At 40.6% G+C, this 22227-nt stretch overlaps 1 long non-coding RNA gene across 1 annotated transcript; it reads right to left on the reverse strand.

Annotated features, from left to right (window-relative positions):
* Positions 1–518: 518 nt before the first annotated feature.
* LOC106999725 (uncharacterized) lies at positions 519–20437 on the reverse strand. The gene is made up of 3 exons (XR_013396884.1): positions 20345–20437; positions 1457–1539; positions 519–763 (listed from the first exon to the last, which is right to left on the reverse strand). It is a non-coding gene; the product is annotated as an uncharacterized LOC106999725 (long non-coding RNA).
* Positions 20438–22227: the final 1790 nt, after the last annotated feature.

Consider the following 22227-nt stretch of genomic DNA (forward strand, 5'->3'; position numbering starts at 1 on the left):
TCTGTGCAGAAGAGTAGCTCTTTCATGGTTTCCTGGTGACTTTTCATGTATTTATGTAGCTCATGCATGCAAAGGCTTGAACCACAGCTTACCTGAGCCTTAGAAGAATGCTTTGTGATCCTTCCAGAACAGGAGAGGCTAGGAGCATGATGAGGAGCTTCTGTGAGGCCATCTCCCACTGAACCTACCTCTCCCAAGAGGCTTTCATGAGATGATATGGTTTACTGCAGCTTCCCAGGTTGTGATGAGGCATGGGAATGTCTTCTCTGCTCCCCTGAAAATGGAGCTGTAGGATATAAGACTGCTTAGCTATAGAGTTAGCTCCCCAGGAACACCATAGCCCACAATCCATATTATAGCCCCCTTTTGTTTCTGTATAATTCTTTCTGGTGTGAGGGATGAGGACCATTGGGAACTGCAGCCCTTGGTTAATCTCCCTCTTGCTGTCTATGTAAGTAAATCAGCTGTTTGAATCTAAAAAGTGGCTTGTTGTATTTTTACTAAACAGTAAATGAGACTTGCCTTGTCTTGGGTGGGCTTGGAGACCTGCTTCCAAGCTCATTCAAGTTGTTGGCAGAATTCGGTTTTTTTGTGGATGTGGGCTGAGTCTCCCATTTTTGCTGACTGTCTGCTGGGAATGGTTCTTATCTCATTAGGCTCCAGTCAACCCTCATCATGTTGCCGCCTCCATTTTCACACCAACAGTGGTGCAAATCTCATTCTTCAAATCTCTCCAACTTCTCCATCAGATCTCTTCTTTCTCCTTTCAGAAAAAGTTCTGTTTTAAGGTTCATATTATAACATTGGCCCCACCTGGGTAATATGGGATAGTTTCCCTATTTTAAGGTTCATAAACTTAATTACATTTGCAAAGTCCCTCTTGTCATGTAAAATAACAATGTCACAGGCTCTGGAATTACGGTGTGGATATCTTTTGGGATACATTCTGCCAATTAAAATTGGAAATGATGTTGGCATCTCATCAGACCAGATTTACGGCACAATTTTGAGTCTTGCTATGCCTAGATGGCTTTCAAGCTTGGTTCTACAGCACTTCCAGCTACTCAAGCTACTGTGAGCTACTCAATATTCCTCTATAAATCCCTCTCCTGCTTGTCAGAGTCAACTTTTATTTCTTGCAAGTAAAATTCTAACTGATACCGATCCACATCATTTTTAGCACTGTTGACAAATATTGGATGACATTTCTTAGGGCTTAAAAATTTTTGCCAAATGATCATAGCCCATAGACTGGCTTACAAATATATCCTTTACGACTTTCTAATAACAATGACATCTTGGCATAAAAAGCTTCCTTTTCTTTTTTGAGACAGTCCCCTCTGGGGCTTGTGGTATCAATGTCTATAACTGTCTTATGAAATAATTCCTCATTCTCGACTGACCATTATTAGAGAAAACAATTGAGAAAGTAGCCACCCAAAGACCAACACCTTACCTCTCACTCCCAGTAAGAATCTTCCATCCTACTCTCGCCTCCCTCAGTCTTATTCTCAGTCAAGGTTATTACACAGACATCATCTGAAATTGCAGAGGAAGCAATCACTCCATATCATTTAACTTCTTGCAACTGTACTTTGAACTAATTGTTCCCCTTCCTCTAGAAGCCATCAGAGGTAACCCCACAATGTCTTGCATCCCTGCTGGCCTTAGGTACCACCTGCACTCTTGTCCCCTTCCTGCTTGGAACCCCTCATAGTCTGGTCCATTGCCTTCCCCTTCCTGCCCATGCAAAGTCTACACTATGCACATTAGATGGCCTCACCTGGAAACAGCAAGTCCATCTTCAACAGTTGCTGATTGTGCCTTTACTGAAAGCTGGTTTTCCCATTTCTCCAAAACTCCCCCAGTTGGAGGCCTTTTATCTCCCTCTCTCATTTCCCCACACCGCAGGGCCATGAGGCAGCATAAGTGTTCTCTGTGCTCCCTCTTGCCTCTTCCATACCCTTTCTCCTTCCTCCTGCAATATCCCAGCTCCTCCGATACTGAAGCCACCAGAATATACCAGAGATGCTGCTCCCTCCTTGCTATCATCTGTAGACATCTCATTCTCATCTCTTAACTGAAGAGGTTACCAAGTAAAATGGCTTACTCCTAGATGCACAGGAAGCCAATATTATATCCCTGGGTTTTTGAGAAAAGAAAAGCATTTTTTATTGCAAGTCAACCAACAAGGAGACTAGAGTCTAGCTCAAATCTGTCTCCCTGTACTGGCTCTAAGGCAGTCATTTTATTAGAAAAGGTTTAGGGGGTGAATTCTGAGATTAGTGGGTGATTGGTGGGAGGAAAGAGGAGGACTAAAAAGTTCTCAGGCATGCACAGGTATCTCTTCACTGCCTTCTCATGAGTCAGTCACGTGTGCACATTTGATGGGCATTATTAGTATGAAACATGTGATCGAAATTTGGGCTGTGACATCAGCAAGCCCATTCTGCATAGACTCCAGTTGGTCATATTTGTTCCAATCAATTATAATCAATGTTTGGCAGTCTTTGAAATCTCATGAGTGGGGGGAGCTTCAGCATTTCAGCAAGTCTTTTGTTGTTGTTTAATCTGCCATCCTACAAACTCATGAATATCTTAGTCATTAGTTTCTTTAACTATTTTGGGCACAGTTTCAATTCAATATAGTTTGGCTGTATTCCACCCAACTCTCATCTTGATTTGTAGCTCCCATAATCCCCACAGATTGTAGGAGGGACCTAGCAGGAGATCATTCAATCTTGGGGGCAGTTTCTCCCCTATGGTAGTGAATAAGCCTTGTGGTAGTGAATAAGTCTCACGAGATCTGATCGTTTTATAACAGGTTTCCCTTTTTGCTTGGCTCTTATTCTTCTGCCTGCTGCCATGTAAGATGTGACTTTGCTCCTCCTTTGCCTTCTGAGACCTCCCCAGCCATGTGTAACTGTGAGTCCATTAAATCTCTTTTTCTTCTAAATTACCCAGTCTCGGGTATGTCTTCATTAGCACCATGAGAACAGACTAATACACAATTCTTGTGGTCTCTGCTCAGATTCCAACTTCTTAAAGGAGACTTCCATGCCACCCCATCTGAAGTCACTTTACCTCCACCTCATTTCTTCTCTAGCCCATCAACCTGCTCATTTCCTTCAGAGCATGTATATTCTGAAGTTTTTTAAATTACTTTATTCATTTGTTTAGTGTATGTTTATCCTCATTAGAATAAGCAAGGTCCTCATCTTTCTATTTCACAGATATAACCTCAGTACCTAGAATAGTGTCTGACACTTTTAAGAAAAATTACCTACCTGAAATTAAGTCATAGTTACATGAAGTTCTACTTTCATGTTTTATCCAAAGAGACAATTTTCCTACTGCTATTGATAGAATAGTAAGCTTTGCTCCTGCTAACATGCAATGTTTTGTGATATATTACATAGCAATATTGGGTCTGTTTCATGATTTTCTACTCTCTCATTTGAATGCATTTGTCTGATTTTTCTGCCAAAGCCAAACTGTTTTAATTACTGTGACTTGATAAACTTGGTAATACTAATAGGACAAGTTTCTCCCCGCCCCCTTTTTTTTTTTTTTGACAGAGTGTGGCTCTGTCGCCTAAGCTGGAGTGCAGTGGCACGATCTCAGCTCACTGCAATCTCCAGCTCCTGGGTTCACGTCATTCTCCTGCCTCACTACAGGTGCCCGCCACCACGCCCAGCTAATTCTTTTTTTTTTTTTTTTTTTTTTACTTTTAGTAGAGACAGGGTTTCACCATGTTAGCAAGGATGGTCCTGATCTCCTGACCTCGAGATCCGCCCGCCTCGACCTCCCAAAGTGCTGGGATTACAGGCTTGATCTTTTCCTCTTTTAAGCTTTTCAGAGGAAGTCTCTTTTATATGGATGTTAGAGTTCAACTTATTAGGGTACTTTCAATGTACAATGACAATGGAGTAAATCATGAGTGAAAAAAAAAACTTAAATTTGATTATATAAAAATACAAACACTTTGGGAGGCCAAGACAGGCAGATCATCTGAAGTCAGGAGTTCAAGACCAGCCTGGCCAACAAGGTGAAACCCTGTCTCTACTAAAAATACAAAAATTAGCCAGGGGTGGTGGTGCACGTCTGTAATCCCAGCTACTCGGGAGGCTGAGGCAGGAGAATCACCTGAACCTGGGAGGTGAAGGTTGCAGTGAGCCAAGATTGTGCCACTGCATTCCAGCCTGGAAGACAGAGTAAGACTACCTAAAAATAAATAAATAAATAAATAAATAAACAAACAAAACAAAACACGAAAAGAACTTTAGCATGTTGCAAAACACCAGAACCAAACTTGGGAATAGTTAAACAATATGTAGCAGTATTTGTGTTGGGGTTTGACAGAGGCTATGAGTCCTCTTAAGGAATCAGGTCATACCATCCTCAGGACCAGCCTCAACCTGCCATCAAACTCCCAAAGGCCCCACCACCACAGAATGCTCAGGGACAGGGAAGAGAGGCTGCACACAGCCAATCACTTGGAAATATCTGGGAGCCAGTAAGAAAGAGAGAACAGCAACCCTCAGCATAATCAGGATTTAAATGTGTCCACAGATCTGACAGATGGACTGGACAGAAAGCAGGAAATGGAGGAGTGTGTCTGGAAGAAAGGGCTTGCTGCTTGATGCATTAGAAGCCAACATCATGGCCTTGGATTTCTGAGCAAAAAAAAAAAAAAGCTTTTTATTTTAGAGCAACCAACAAGGTGAGTGGAGTCAAGCTCCAACTCTCTCCCAGGGCTGGCCTGGTATTTTTATTAGAAAAGGTTTAGGGGGTGGATCTGGGGATTAGTAGGTGACTGGTGGAAGGAAAGGGAGGTCTGGAAAATCCTCGGAGCTGTGTAGTTGTCTCTTCATGCCTACTCCTGGGTTGTATGCATAAATTCACAGGGAGTTAGTATGAAGCATGCAACCAACATTTGAACCAGATTGTTCTGTGCAAACTTCAGTTGGCCATATTGGTTCCAACCAATTTCAGCCAGTTTTGTCATTTTATAAGCAGAGGGAGTTTTAGCATTTCAGCAAGCTGATTTTATTTTTTATAATGTCATCATGTAAACTCAATAATTGGCCACTCGTTTCTTGACCTCTTTGGGGCACAGTTTCAAAAGTGTCAGAGCCTAAAGATCAGTGAAAAGGAGTGTGTGAAGCTGGCCTGGTCATGCCTGTTGCAGCCCCTCTATTCTTGGAGTCCTCTGCTATCTGATAAGGAAAAACCTAAGGCAGGAAGAAGCAGATGGAATTCTGTTTCTAAGAACCCAGTGAACTGCTGCGGAAAGCCCTTTCTGAAGAGCTGGTCCTGCCAGTCAGTCACACAGAAGATCCCCTTGTTGGTTCAGGAATGTGGAGAACAACATCAGGCTGATGGCCAAGGATGATGAGACAGAAAGAGGAGCCATCACGGAAAGGAACAGATGCCTGATTTTCCTGCCAGTTCCTCCCCTTTCCCTAACCAAGTTCTAGGGAATAATGGGGTGAGGGGAACCCTAGTAGAGTTTGATTAGGAGGTGAAGACTCTAATTTGTGGAATTTGGAATTGCTAAATATTTGTAATCACTGGTAGGTGAGGTCAAGACACCTATGAGCTATAAATAAGAGAACCAAAGGGTTAATATTATCCTCAATGGAAAAGATGTTCTTAACTCAAATAAAGACAGGACTGGCTTTCCAATGGAAAAAAAAAGTCAAATACATACATAAACACACACACACACACACACACACACACACACACATATATATATGTTTTGAGACAGAGTTTTGCTTTGTTGCCCAGGCCTCAGTGCAATGGCACAATCTCGGCTCACCACAACCTCCACCTCCAGGGTTCAAGCAATTCACCTGCCTCAGCCTCCCAAGTAGCTGGGATTACAGGCATGCGCCACCGTGCCCAGCTAATTTTGTATTTTTAGTAAAGACAGGGTTTCTTCATGTTGGTCAGGCTGGTCTCGAACTCCTGAACTCAGGTGATCCACCGCCTCAGCCTCCCAAAGTGCTGGGATTACAGGCAAGAGCCACTGCACCCAGCCTATACTTTTTAAATGTTAAATATAATAATATGGGTGAAATGGAGAAGACCTAGGAGTTCCAGTAGGCATAAAAATATTTCAAGCTTTCTAAGAAGAGATTTGGCAACAAATATCAAACACTTTAAAGGAGCTCATTGTCTTTAAAATAGTAATTTTATTTTTAGGACTCAACCCAAGGAGCTCACTGGAGATGGAGACAAATATTTACAAAGATGCTTATGCAGCATTTTTAATCATAAAAACATTGGAAAGAGCTTAAATATGTAGGAGATGGCTAAATAATTAAGATAATGTAATAAGCATTATGCAGTCATTCAAACGATGTCTTAAAGTAATGTTACTGACATGGAAAATATTCAATATATAATGTTCAATGGAAGAAAAAAAAGATGCAAAACGATATAGTATGATTACCTACAAGCCATAAAATCACTGAACTGTACCTCAGGCATTACCCAGGCCACTGCGATCATTTTATGGATGAAGAAATTAAGGTTCAGAAAAAAAATTAAAGATCGGAGAGGATAAACGACTTCCTCAAAGTCACAGAGTTAGTTTGGAGCAGAACCAGGACTAGAATTCTGAAGTCCCTGAAATCTCCACTGAATGTTTCTGAAACTGGCTCACAAAAATTTTTCTTAACCATAATATGCATTTATGCATTTTTTTAAAAAGGGCTTCCAACCTCCTACCTACATCACTACATTTCTCTCTCTCTCTCTCTCTCTCTCTCTCTGCCTCCCACCCCCTTTTTTTCCATTATTATTACTCTTATCAATCTATTATGACTCTGGCTACTAAAACTGCCTTATCTCCAAATCCTTATCTGACTAGGTAAAGGGAATTCTTTTTTGTTCTTTTCATCAGATCATTAACACTTTAAGAAACATACATTGATGTCTACGGCCATACCACACTGAACACACCCGATCTCATTGGACCTCAGAAGCCAAGCAGTACTTGGATGGGAGAAATATACATTCATGAGGGGAATGTCCCTAGGCCTTCTCAAATTTGCAAATCTGAAAATACCCCTATTACACATCATTTTTCCATAAAATGCTATATAAAGTATAACTTAAAATTTTAAGTGACCCCCTTAGACAATTAATGATTCTATAAATTCAATACTGAAGGCTTTACACAGCTATTAAAATAAATTCTGGCAGAAATAGTTCCACAGATTGCTCACTCTCGTTTCTCTGTAGAGGGCATGCTGAGTTGAACTCAGCATTTGACTCTATTTTTTTTTTTCTTTTCTGTCTAAGAAGTATAACCTTCAGAACCACTTAACTTTTATCCCAAACTTAGCTATGGACTTCCTTTTCCAGGTCATTTTTTCAAAAGAAATAAATGTGTGTTTTTGTGTTTGGTTTTTTGTTGTTGTTGTTTTGTTTAATTCAATCACTACCTACAGCCAAGAGACAGTGCTGAGCAGAGAACAGAGTTACGTCTAGATTTAGATACAGGGAAGCCAATTATGTTCCCACCTATTAAGATCACTCTAAAATACTAAATTCGAATTCATAACGCTGTTGTGGTATTGGGTGCCTATAATCCCAGCTACTCGGGAGGCTAGGCAGGGAGAACTGCTTGAACCCAGGAGGTGAAGGTTGCAGTGAGCCGAGATCAAGCCACTCTGTCTCAAAAAATAATAAACAACAACGACGACAAAAATTCATGATGCCCGCAAAATTATTAATTACTATGTTCCAAAATAATTGAAATTTTAAAGGTTATCTCAAAATGCCAAGTTTTGTTTTCCTATAGCGTTTCATTCCTAGTAAGACATTTTATCACCTCGAGTTTATTTTTTATATTTTCCTTTGCCTACCTATCCCACTTCCAATTAGCTGAGGTGGCTATTGTGTGTTCCTAACCTCGTCTATAGCCCAGCGATAAACACTTTACCAGTTGCTCAGTACTTACCTGTTTGTCTGACAAAAGATCTGCAAACACTTCAGTCCCAGATTGTTGATAGGATGGAAGCAGAAAAAGTCTAAAATGCATGCTCTTGGGATACCCCTATGGTCTCATACAGCCCAGTCTTTGATTTCCTACATTATCCCAAAGCAAATGCTTTGCTCTATTAAAACAGATTAAAATCTGCCATGACCTATCCAGTCTTTTCTTTAATGAAAGTAGAATGAGAAATATATCAGTTAATACAGCAAATGAAAGGGGGAAACTGCATCGTAAATGTATGGTTGAGGAATCAAATTTCACTGTCCCTTGCATGAAATAAAATACAGATGGACATTCTAATAGTCATGTTCTTCTTTCCTTACCTAGAAAATACCAGTCATCTCAGAATTATTGGATAAGTGTGTCAAGACAAAGTCTGGCCTCATCATGCTGACAACCATGAAGGGTCTAGAATGTGGCCTAATGTGCTGGAAGCCCAGACTTCTCACCGGTGACCTAGGGACAGGCCCTGTTCATTATTACATACATATTTGGGACTTTGAACAATTCAATTATTTTTTATTTATACTTAATCTTGGAATATCTTTCTGTTACAAATTCACTTTGGTTAAGGGAACATTATAAAGGGCGTTTTTCCCATAATTATGATAAAGCTCACCAGCTGTTAGCGACTCTTTGCATCTAGGAAATAAATCTCAATTAGATTTCACATGATAAATACTAGTGTGTCTTACGACCATTCCCATATGCAGTCATAAACAAGTCATCACTATTTTACTCATAAATATCTGTCAATTCCACCCACCCTCCTCTGTTTGACCCTCATCCACTTCCACACTGTCCTATGATAGTGCACTGACCACCCTTTTTCATTCTGGTTCCCCAGCAATCTCTTCTTCTCATTGCAGAGAGAGGAAAGATTTAGAAAATGTAAATCTGTTGTCAAATCTAGGCTTAAATGCTTCAAAGGTTTTCCAGTGCTTTCAGGAAAATAAATGCACAGGTTAAAAATCCAGGACCCAGAAGCCTCGCACACTTTGTCTGACTCTAGCCATGTCCAGTTCCATTGTCTGCATCTTCTCCTCACCTCAGCCCAGTTGTGCTCCAACCACCGGGTTGAAGGGTATGTCACCTGGAGAGTAAGACCTGGGACAGAGGAGAGAAGGGTGGGGAGCAAGCTAGGGATTGTCGTCTGTTAAGTATCCCAGGTGATTCCAATATCAGAGTTGAGAACTATTCCTGTCAAGTAGTTTGGAGCAGGTTACTTTACTCTGAATTCTTTTTTTTTTTTTTTTTTTTTTTGTGATGGAGTCTCAGTCTGTCTCCCAAGCTGGAGTGCAGTGGCACAATCTTGGCTCACTGCAGCCTCTGCCTCCCGGTTTCAAGCGATTCTCCTACCTCAGCCTCCCAAGTAGCTGGGATTACAGGCATGTGCCACCATACCCCGCTAATTTTTGTATTTTTAGATGGCCAGGCTGGTCTCAAACTCCTCACATCAGGTGATCCACCGGCCTTAGCCTCCCAAAGTGCTGGGATTACAGTCGTGAGCCACTGTGCCCAGCCTCTGAATTCTTATAGAAACGTATCCTCTTCATTCATAATACTTATTTTCATTTGTAATTTTACACTGGATCATACACTTGAAAGTTCCTTGGGAGCAGGGACTCTGTGCAGCATAGTGGGCAAGTGCCTGCCACCACATAGAAGCTTCTCTGTAATGACTTGTTCAATGAATGAATGAATGAAGGAACAATGGCAAGCTAGTTGATTATTTTACTTAAAGTATGTACCATAATACAGTGCATTTTCATTTTAAAGACAATAAAAAGTGTATTTTAACAATTTTTTTTACTTTTTTTTTTTCTTTTCTTTTTTGAGACAGGGTCTCACTCTCACCCAGGCTGGAGCTTACTAATATGCTCACAGCTCACTGTAGCCTCAAGAACTCCTGGGCTCAAGTGATCCTCCCACCTCCATCTCCGGAGTAGCTGGGACCACAGGCACACGCCACCATGTCCAGCTAATTTTTTTAGTTTTTGTACACAAGGGATTCCCATTATGTTGTCCAGGCTGGTCTCAAACTTTTGGGCTGAAGTAAATCTCTCACTTCAGCTTCCCAAAATAATGGAATTACTAGCATAAGCCACTGCGGCTCGCCAAAAATATATATATTTTTTAAATCCCTATATTTTCACACTAAAAGATAGTAAATGACCCTATATTACATTTCCTTCTGGTCTTTTTTCTAAGCATACAAATTTCAATATTATAAAGATAATATTGTACATTTAATGTTGCTACTTTAAAAAAAATTTAATATTCTTTTGTCATAATTTTCCATACTATGAATGGCAAGATAACCCACCAATGGATGTCTTTATTTATTTTCTTTTCATTTAATAATTAGGTACTTGCTATTATTTTTCCATTAAAAACAAAAATTATTCTTTTGAAGTTTACTTTGAAGTTCTAATTACTTCTTGAGGATAGATACCTTAAAAATGAGTTACTAGGCCAAGCTCAGTGGCTCATCCATGTAATCCCAGCACTTTGAGAGGCCGAGGTGGGTGGATCACTTACAGTCAGAAGTTTGAGACCAGCCTGGCCAACATGGTGAAACCCTGTTTCTACTAAAAATGCAAAAAAAATTAGCCAGGTGTGGTGGTGCATGCCTGTAATCCCAGCTACTCTGGAGGCTGAGACAGGAGAATCAATTGAACCTGAGAGGCAGAGACTGCCATGAGCCAAGATTACACCACTGCACTCCAGACTCCAGCCTAGGCGACAGAGTGAGACTCCATCTCAAAAATAAATAAATAAATAAGTTACTCAGTTAACAAAATAAATATTATGATACTTCTGCAATATTTACATTTTTAACAGCTGTATATGAGGTAACATTTTTGTGCTCATGACAAAGAAGACTTTCTTTTATATAAGTATTCACATCGTTATCAAATATTAGCTGTAGTCTTCATCACTGAATGTTAATGTTTCTTTTCATTTTTCCAGTACTGTTCAGTATTGCTTACAAATTTTATGAGTTATTTATAAGAGGTACCAAATTTTGTACCAATTATTTGTTGTAAAAATGTATTGCTTGGCTTTAATTTTATGATGTTTATGAACTATAAAGAATTCAATTGTCATATAAGCTAAGAAATCTATTTTTGGTTACTTTTTTCATTCTTTTTATGCTTAGAAAGTCCTTTTCTCTACCATATCATATAAATAGTAACTGGATTTTTTTTTCTGGTTTTAATTTTTTTTTTCTTTTTGAAAGACATTTATTAGTAAATCACACTCTAAAATTAAGAGGAGACATCATATAAGGGAAAAAAATCCATGCTTTGGGATCACAAGATTGGGCCTTCTATTCCTAATTAAGTCTGTGATCTTAGGCACATCAACTCAGATCCTAGAGTTAATTGGGTATCATAACACTCATTATCTAGGACTGTTATTGTAAAGGAAGTGTAAAATGGCTAGATCCCAAAAATGTTATTTCTTCCTCCTTCCCTTTTCACATACGTTCATTCTTACAGCTCCTGACATTTTCTCATCTGGAATGACTCTGTCTCCTTTATCCTCTAAATTCTACCTGGTCATTATTACCGTCTCTTCCTTAAAAACAGTACCAGATCTCACATCCCTTCTTCGGGTTGCACTCTTGAGGTTATAATAAAGTACTAAATTTATTTTTCATAGTTTTTCATTACACGTGTGTGTTCACTCTCATCGCATAGCTCTCTCTTCCAGCAAGCTCATTGTTTAAAATATGAACAGATTTTGCAAGATGTTGTGGAGGCTGCAAAAGAAGATCTGAAACTCTCGGCTTCCTACCCTACCCAAACCAAGGAGATAGTACTTTTAAAATATTAAGAGAAGGGACAAACTAATCCCAGACATGTACACCAAGCAAGGAATGGCGAATGATGTATCATAGGTTATACCCTCTTCCTGATGCATTTCAGAACTCTGGAGCTATTCCCAGTCTCCATAGTTCAGACCTCAAACTGAAATACTTCTAGATGACCTTGGTTCCACCTGCTAGAGGCCACTTCTTCCTGTCTCCTAGGGGACAACATTTCCTGCAAAGAAACACACCCTCCTCATCTGGCTGCTCCTCAGGAGAGCTCTTGTCTGTGCAGGCTGCAAATGCAGCTAATTAGGTGTGGTGACTGGCTTTAGCCTTTCCTGTATTTTTCCCTTTTCTCCCACTTCCACCCCCTTTTCTTTCTCGTTAGACTGAAGAGGTCTCCTTAGATAGAGCATGATTTCCAAATCAGAGTAGTGGAGGCAATCAGGAGTTACCTAAAGCCATTAAAGATCCTTCATTAACATGGAGTGCCCCTTTGTAATGACCCATGTGGTCAGAAAGAGGAAGGAGGTTTAACCTCTTTACAGAGAAGCAGCCTCAGATGCTGAAGGTTTCACTGTCCCAGATACAGACAGCAGCTTGCAACAGATCTGTCTGTAAAGCTTAATAGTGAGAGCAACGATTTTGAAGCCTGCTTGACTGAGCTGTGAGTCAAAACCACCACTTACTGGCTCAGAGACCATGGGCAAATCAATGAGTGTCTCTGCCCCTGAAATTTTTAATCTCTAAAGTGGATCAATGTATGTCTACGGTGAACCCCAAATATCTAACTCAGGTCTCCGGTCAATTTAGGAAGTTTATTTTGCCAAAATTAAGGACGCGCGTCTGTGACACAGCCTCAGAAGGTCCTGAGGACATGTGCCCAAGGTGGCCAGGGTACATCTTGGTTTTATACATTTTAGGGAGACAGGAGACCTCAATCGATATATGAGGATGTACATTAGTTTGGTCCAGAAAGGCAGGACAACTGGATGCAGAGAGGGAGCTTCCAGGTAACAGGTAAATAAGACACAAAAGGCTGCATTCTTTTGATTTCTGATTAGCCTTTCCAAAGGAAGTAATCAGATATGCATTTATCTCAGTGAACAGAGGGATGACTTTGAATAGAATGGGAGGCCGGTTTGCCCCAACAGTGCCCAGCTTGATTTTTCCCTTTAACTTAGTGATTTTGGGGTCCCAAGATTTGTTTTCCTTTCACACTACTATGCACTTACTGTTGAGATGATTTAGTGAGGCAGTCTGCAAAAACTGTTTAATATAGAACTCTGTGCTCAATAAATAACAGCTATTATTATAGTAGTCCCCCTTTACCCACAGGGCATATGTTCCAAGACTCTCAGTGGATGCCTGAAACCCAATACGTGCATACAGTACAACGATTTTTCCTACACATGCAGAGCTACAATAAAGTTTAATTTATCAGATATTAACGACAATAACTAATAACAAAATAGAACAATTATAGCAATATCTTGTTCACAATTTCACCGATATAAGATTTGCTCTTACTATATCTCCTAGCAACCTCAGCATACAATTTCTTTTCTTTGCTCATGGAGAATTTTCACTTTTTCACTTTAAAAAAGCACTTGATGGCTTCTCTTTGGCAGATCTGAATTGCCAGCATCACTAAGGTTGCATTTGGGGGCCATTATGAATAAGTGAAGCCGTGTCATTTGTCTGGGGTAATACCTGCGGTTGCTTGTCCCACAGTCATGGAAAACTAGGATTTGGATACAACAGGGTGAGGTTCAGAGCAGAAGTTCAATAGGCAAAAGAAAGAGAAAAGCTCTTTAACTGCAGAGAGGGGTCCCAAAGAAAATGAGCTGCCAGTTCCTTGGTGAAATGCACAGAGTTTTATAGACTACCTTGAGGAGGTGGTATCTGATTTACATAGGGGACAAAGAATTGTTTGGACCAGATATGCCATTTACATAGTGTGCAAAGAGACTGGCTGCCCCAGTCTAATCTGTTATTATGCAGATGGGTTCGCTACCTGGCGGGTGCCATGTTGCCTGCTTCTTTATTGTACACGTGGCAACAAAGAAAAGGGAAAATGGAGCCTCCATGTTGAACATAACTGGCTTTCAGGTAGCCCTTTTCTATTTGCACAGCTGCTGGCAGTCACCTGTGCAATCTTCCAGCTTGCCTATGTCTGTAGTTCCATTTTTCAGGTTGCTGTTTGTGAGAAAAGAAATAATTTGGGGACTGCTTTTTATTAAAAGGGAAATTCCACTGAGGACTCTCTTACCCTCACTATCTGCCTAAATAATTTCTTTTTAGCTTCTGTATCATAAGGGTGACTTGAACTCAAGCACTACAATTCCACGACAGTCGGTTTAATAACCAGGAGGGCTCCTAAGTGACTAGTGGGCCGGGAGTAGAGACAGTGTGGGTCCCCTGGTTAAAAGGATTCATGTCCTTCGTGGAGGTGGAGCAGGATAATGTAAAATTTTATCACACTACTCAGAATGGTGTACAATTTAAAACATAGACATCTTTTATTTCTGAAATTTCATGTTTAATATTTTCAGATTACAGTTGACCATGGGTGGCTAAAACCATGGAAAGTGAAGCTGTGGATAATGGGACTACTGTATTATTATTGAGTGCCTGAGTGTTGTCACACGAAAGAGCTTTCCTCATGATGCCTAACTTGACCTCATACTGTCTACGAGGCTTCAGGGTAGGGTAGGTATTTTATCTCCATGGATTCCGCAGGGTTTTTTTTTTTCTTTTTTTCCCCGGATCTGATAAGTAGCAAAGCCAGCACTCAAAGCCCTCCCTAGAGGATTCGGGGCACTTTTCCCCTGGCCACGGACCCTCTTGCCTTTCCGGTAGAGGAGCTCTAATTTGTAGAGGCCATGATTCCCCTGTGAATAATGAGCTTCTAAACAATGAACAGGGGTTTGTTTGGGTTGTTTTCATTCCATCTACTGGAATCAGTCAGGTAGTATTGAAGCCCAGAAGCCTCACTACTGTGTGCTATCAATTTGTTCAACGATTATTCGAGGAGCAGGTGATTTCCATTAGATGATCCATTAAATGGGGATGTGTGTTTTTCAAACTGGAAACTCTCAGCAAACAGAGAAGCAGAGCCAGCTGATCTGCCTCCCTGGGAGCCACTGTCCTTAGGCTGAGCTTGGGTGGGAAGGATAACAGTGTGGTTATCTGGGTGTTGTGTGGTCAGGCCAGGTACTAGACTCTGAGTATATCCACTGCCAAGTGTTAACTTACCCAGCAGTGAGAAGGATATGAGATGGGTCAGGGAGGGAAAATGACAGCCAGTGTGTGACAGACAGGTTGAGAACAAGACTCCAGAAACCAAAAGAGCTCCCAGAATCTTATTTTCTAGCTGCAGAAGGGGTTAGGGATAACTCACAAAGCCAAGAAAGAAAGTCCTGGATGATCCTTCTAACATCACCACGATCTTTCTGGGGAAAATTAGTTAATTACCTTCTACCTTTCTGCGTTTTTATTTTGTATGGGCACATTAAATGGGGAAAATGGTTAAGACTCTCCCACTTACATCTTGATTTCTGTGTTAGACCTTGATAATCTATGGCTGAGATCATCTTGTAACGTGGTCTTTGCTGCAAGAAAAGTCCATGCTCAGGAAGACATTTTGAGTGGAGATGCAATAAACGAGTTTACTTTTTAGTTCTTTCACTAAGTTAACTAGTCTAAGGATGGTGATCCAGGACAAGAATGAACTTTGCAAACCTAAATCCTCTCTGGATTTTCAGATGTTAATATACTTCTTAAATATAAGACTCAGAACAAGTTTCTTATGTTCCCTGAAGCATAGTTTTCTCATCAGTGTAAAGAAGAGTCTGAACTGATCTCTGAGATCCCTTCTGGCATTGACATACTACCAATCTTTTATTCTGTAATCTTAGATTATTTCTGTAATAGACTGTAAACACCTTACCATATTTCTAGAACCTGACCTCATTCTCCAAATGGACTCTTTTAAAAAATGAACAGAGTTACCTGTGTTACATGCAACCACCCTGCCTAGTTATACTAGTGAGATTCACATCTATAGCCCTAAACACTTGTCCTTCCAGTTTCATCGAGGTGAGCACCAAGGTAATTGCCAGGAAAGTTGCCAAGGGCTCTCCTGTATCTCATTGTTAATCAGGACTGCATTTCTTTCTCCCCATTCTGATCAGGGACTGCAAAGATGTGATTTCTGAAGGGTTTATTTGGCATACTCCTGGGGAAAACACACACACACACTTTTCCTTAAAAAGGGGGTGGAAGTTGTGGAAGTTGGTGGGGGTGTTGGCAGGTCTCTAAGAGCAAAAGTTAGACAGTGTTGCCCTCTGGTGGCAAAATTTCCCAACAGTGACCTTTGCTTTGAAGAAACTGCAATGACACTGGCTCGTCAGGGACTGGACACAGGGCGCTCGGGACACAGCATACATGCGGAGAGGAAGAGGTCACTTGCTCAGAGATGGCCATTCCATAGAGAGTTGCTACCTTGACAAGCAAATAAAATCTTGCCACCAAATTGCTATGCTCTCTCCTTTCACTCTCTCTCTTGGCCACAAAGGATTTGATCTTTATCTCATCTGTAGTACTCCCTTTTCTCCCATCAGTTCAATGCTTGTTAGAAATAAGATTAGAAGATATTTTAAAACTCAGAGGATTTGCCAAATCAAAGGTTTTGCCAAATAAGCTTATCATTAGTCCTTATGACAGCTTGACATCATAGGGTTTTCTTTTTTTCTGCGAAATACTATGCGTGTGGATGAATTGGGGTAGCTCTGCATTCATAGTTTGAAGAACAAATTCTTCTGCCTGGGTATCAGTTTCCTCCTTTCTAAAAAGAATGAACAGGAATAAGTGCTAAACAGATTTAATGCTCAATAATTCTTGTACCCCAATATTTATCTATATAGTTTTTGCATTTTATATTCCAAAGACCCATACTTCAAGGACATGCTGAAAAAAGAAAATAAATGTATTAATGCAAACAGCTCCACATCAAGGGCATTGCATAGAAAGGCAGTTTTTAGACAAATGCAATTAAAATCACAATACTGATGAAGAAAGTCAGAAATACCAATAAGGAGGGCAACATTACCCTTTGATGGTAGAAAGAACAAAGCTGGGTGAATAAGTAAAGCTCTGCATAAGAATATGTTAATCAGTTTCAGGGTATTTCATTTGCCTCGTGCATGCATCTTATAGCATTTGTTTGTATTTTCTTGTAAATATGTGAATTAAAATGAATTTTATTATGGAGAGCTATTTTATCTATGGCGTTTTAGTTTCTCCCTTAATTGAAAAACTACTGGGCTATCCTCAAACCAAAGATGGATCTAATGGCCACTCCTTTCAACTCCTGCCAGAGCTCACAAGGAGACAGAAGGCTGTGGAAAGGAGTATTTTTGCATGAACGTGCCAATTCAATAAGATCTGATACAGAAAAGATGGCTTTCATCTCCTATGCTGTTGTGGGGTGACAACTGTTTTTTAACCTAAGCCTCATGTTGGGACTCAAACAAATACACAGTTCATGGTAATTAGGATTTCGGAAACACGTTCACACAGCACCCACGGAAATAATGCAACCAGCCACTGGGCCAATGCCTGGTGATTTGCTTTAGTCTTTTAATGACAGACCACTAATTCCAAACAGGAGTGGTGGAGAGGATGGGCAAAGGGCTGGCATCAGAAGTTTGGCCAGAGTTGCTAGTCAGAACTGCCAACAGTGAGCCTCCACTGCTGTCTCCTTCACGCTGCTTTGTGGTGGACATTAAGCATTCCAATAAAATCACCAGCTTGATGCTCAGCTGGCCTGATTGCTGAAGAGACTGATTGCATTATTCATTCTCATGAAAAGATTTTTAGGACTCTCAAGGATCTATAGAGATTACATTAAAAATAAAAAAAAAACTCCAGAGTTATCAACAGTTTAATTTATCCTCCTATTCTCTCAAAAGGAACAAAATCACAGAAGACAATAGACAGAGCCTGAACAGAAAACAGGTTTTTGCTGAGGTTGAATCAGTTTGGAAGCCCTGCATGTTATGGGATTGGGTGCCCCTCTCTTAGTCTTTTCTTTTTTCTTTTTCATTTCCCCTTTCCACTTTTATTCCAGACAGGTTCCTCTAACTTTTTTTAAAAATAAATAAACAAAAAGTAAACAACACCCCCTCCACCAAAAAAAAAAAAAAAAAAAAAACACCAAAAAAAGTCCCAAAACAACAAAAGCTTGCTGCTTGCTAATTCCCTATGAAATACTTCCATCTACTGGCTGAATGGAGAAGACTCATGTTTTAGCTTTTGTTGTTGAATTTGTACCACAATTTATGAACACCACTCTTCAAGTATTTAATACAAAAAAATAGGAATCGCAAATCCAAAAATTAAAGAAACTGAGCAATGTTTTACTTTATATTTAGCAATAGACCCAAGGAATACCCCCAAGTATTTGATATAGGCATGAACATTCAAATGCACTTTGCAAACACCCAAAATGAGGCACAGATCTGCAGTACTGCAGAAAGCAAATTGGTGAGAAAAAAGGAATTGAGAGACTAGGGAGAGCAATGGTAAGAGATGATCTTTTGAGAGATGATCTTTCTGTCAAGTTAGTCAGGATATTTTAAATCAGACCACATAGGGAACAAGGCCGTAGCATTAGAGATGAAATCAGAGACAGTGGCCAAGGTAACCACATTCTCTTTATGAAGAAAAGTAATTCTGTGAGATCTAAAAAGAAACCAAATTGGATTTCAAGTTATGTTATTAAAGAGGATGCCTTCAATAAAAAGCCATTCAGAACTGATGCTTCTTCCTCTGTGTTCATTTTTTAAAAGAGTCCATTTGGAGAATGAGGTCAGATTCTAGAAATATGGTAAGGTGTTTAGTCTATTACAGAAATAATCTAAGATTACAGAATAAAAGATTGGTAGTATGTCAATGCCAGAAGGGATCTCAGAGATCAGTTCAGACTCTCCTTTACACTGATGAGAAAACTATGCTTCAGGGAGCATAAGAAACTTGTTCTGAGTCTTATATTTCAGAAGTGTATTAACAAATTCAACAAAAAATACAAATAAAACTCAGGGTTTCCATATGGATGTTAAATGCATTATATTGTTTGTAATATTCTTTCAAGAGTTGTCAGTTTCTAAAAGCAGATCCATATGCACAACAGAGCATCACAGACATCCTGTTATTGGGTTAATATTCACATCACAGTGGAACGTCTTGCTGCAGTTTGTCCATTTAGAATACACAGGGAACAACAGACTGCAGAGAAAATACAGTGCCTTTTTCAAAGGGTAAGTCTCAATAGGTCATGGGGCTAAATAAAATACGGATTGAATTATGTTCCCTCATTAGCTGGGCGTGGTGTTGTGTGCCTATAATCCCAGCTACTCAGGAGGCTGAAGCAGGAGAATCACTTGAACCTGGGAGGCGGAGGTTACAGTGAACTGAGATCGCACCACTGCACTCTAGCCTGGGTGACAGAGCAAGATTCTGTAGAGAAAAAAAAAAAAATGTTCCCTTTGAGGGAACTTCTCTAAAAGTAATTAATATGTTATGTACCCTATTGGTGAAATGTAAAAAGAGGGGTCAAACCAAAAATGAATCCTTAAGGAGGTTTAAGGTAAAGACGTGGTGACTTAAATAACTCCACATACACATCTTGAGAAACTGAAGCTCTAATCTTTAAGTCAATTTCCTTAGTGATATATATAAAAACTCAGCAAGGAGAGAGTTCCCCAGAAGTAGCTGGTTGTGATGTGCTTTCGCCATGACTCTAGTGCTCTGTGGCATTACAGCCATTTCCATCCCCAACTTCAGACCTGCTTCTGCCATTGACTGGCCACACGAATTGAAGATTGAGGCTTAGCATTTCTCAACATTGCAATTTCCCAATGGTATGAATGTGCTCTGAGGATATAAAAAGAAAAACTCTGCTTGTAGAAATAGAGAAATGTGGGGGTATAGCATTAAGTGCAATGGATAGGCACTTAAAAGGCAACATTACAATATAATTTATTACTTCCGGATGCATTGCAAACACACACACACACACACACACACACACATTCATGAGTGCTGTTATCTACACTTAAAAAATGTAATTCTTACTTTCCTTTCCCAGATATGGCATGTTTCTTGAAGAGAGTAAATTTTTAAAAATTAAACATTTATTCAATCCCATTACAAAGTATAATTTTCCAGAATATTTGAGTGCCCAGAGGCAAATTGCAGAAATGTGTACAAAATGAAGCAATTTTTCTAATCAAATCACTGACATGTTAAAAAATTCATCTGAAATTAAAAAAAAGAAAAAAAAAATAGATTCCGTAGCACAGTCTTCATTTCTTAGATTTACTATTAAAGGCATAGCAGTGAAAAGCCCCCGGAACCACCCAGAGGTATCATTCAGAGACCCAGGATCAGCTTTGATGCTTCCTGGCCCTCACGCCCCAAATGCTGACTTTTCCCCAGACGTCACTCACATCTGCGCACTTGTGTCTCTTCCCACCAGCCCCATCCCACCAGGACTAGCGTTCTGTCAGGGTCGGGACCAGCTGTCTCTGCATGGAAACCAGTGTGACGCTTTCACAATGGAAATGCAATCACTTACCTCCCTTCTTCAGAACCTATCAAATATTTCCTCTTGACCTTAGGATAAAGTTGTTCTTGGTTTTTAGCCTAAGCTGGAACACAAAGCCTTGCATAATCTGGTTCCCTTTTAGACAGCCAGGTTGGAAGCGATCCCGGAAAACCTCCAACCAACCTGCGCATTAGGAATAACGCGCACTGGGGTGGAGACACAGAAGTTCGTGCCCTTTGGAGCAGGGAGGAGCCTGGCCCCTCCTCTTCCTGTGTGGAACCAGGGATTCAAGCTGCAGGCGGGAAGCGCCCTAGCAGGGACTCGCCTTGCGAGAGTTGTTTCCCCCTTTTCTTCCTCTTCACCCACTACAACTCTCTCCTACTCACCATTCAAACCACCTGCGAGCCTAAATTTTCATGGCCATGGGACGGACGAGGACCCCGTCTTTAGCCGAACCAAGGAAAAGTCCTGCAACACGTTTATACACGCCCAGCCTTCTTTTGGGTCACGGCGTTTCATCTGGCCGATGAAGAATGCCCTTCAGCACTTTGGGAGGCCGAGGCGGGCGGATCACGAGGTCAGGAAATCGAGACCCTACTGGCTAACACGGTGAAACCCCGTCTCTATTAAAAATACAAAAAATTAGCAGGGGGTTGTGGCGGGCGCCTGTAGTCCCAGCTACTGGGGAGGCTGAGGCAGGAGAATGGCGTGAACCCGGGAGGCGGAGCTTGCAGTGAGCCGAGATTGCGCCACTGCACTCCAGCCTGGGCAACAGAGCAAGACTCTGTCTCAAAAAAAAAAAAAAAAAAAGGTGCATTCTCCTTCCCAGCCTAATCATGCTTTACCCCAGCTTCCTTAACCCCCTTCTGTGGTCCTGGCCTGGGAAGCTTCTCATCCTTCAGACCTCAGCTTCAAACATGATGTATTTGAGGTAGCTTTCCTGACCCCCTGGCTCCTTACTAGATTAGTTTATTTTCTAAACACTTTTTGCAGTTTGTCATTGTAAATATCTTCCTCAGTTGACTCTATCTTCTGTGAGGGAATGAACTAGATTTGTTTTGGTGACCCTGGTGCTGCCAGTCCTTGGTATAAGGTAGTTGTTCAATACACACAAACACACACACACTTAGACAACAAAGATTCTAGCTTGCAGTTGGTAGTCAAAAAAATAGTTATTGTGTTTTATTCTTATCAAACCATCAAGTACAAGGAGAATACTATCTTTCATTACTGTGAAGGGTATCATTGCTTCAAAGTTCTCTACCTTCCAAGTTCTGAACCCTGAACTGCTACCAAGCTATAAAGGGCTATGCCTAGTCACATGTCCACCCATCACCAAATAACTCACTAACCGAGAATAATTACCAATTTTTTTTTTTTTTTTTTTTTTTAATTTTGAGACGGAGTCTTGCTCTGTCGCCCAGGCTGGAGTGCAGCGGCACCATCTCGGCTCACTGCAACCTCCACCTCCCAGGTTCAAGTGATTCTCCTGCCTCAGCCTCCCGAGTAGCTGGGATTACAGGCATCCACCATCCCACATGGCTAATTTTTTTTGTATTTTTAGTAGAGGGGGGTTTCACCATGTTGGTCAGGCTGGTCTCAAACTCCTGACTTAAGGTGATCTGCCCGCCTTGGCCTCCTGAAGTGCTGGGATTACAGGCGTGAGCCACCGCATCCGGCCATAATTACCAAATTTAAATTTGCAAAGATGGTGACACTTTGACACTTGATCCAAATCAGGTGCCCTTTTCACTACACACACACACGCACATACACACACAGTAT

This window comes from Macaca mulatta, chromosome 8, assembly GCF_049350105.2.
Source record: "Macaca mulatta isolate MMU2019108-1 chromosome 8, T2T-MMU8v2.0, whole genome shotgun sequence".
Lineage (NCBI taxonomy): Eukaryota > Metazoa > Chordata > Mammalia > Primates > Cercopithecidae > Macaca > Macaca mulatta.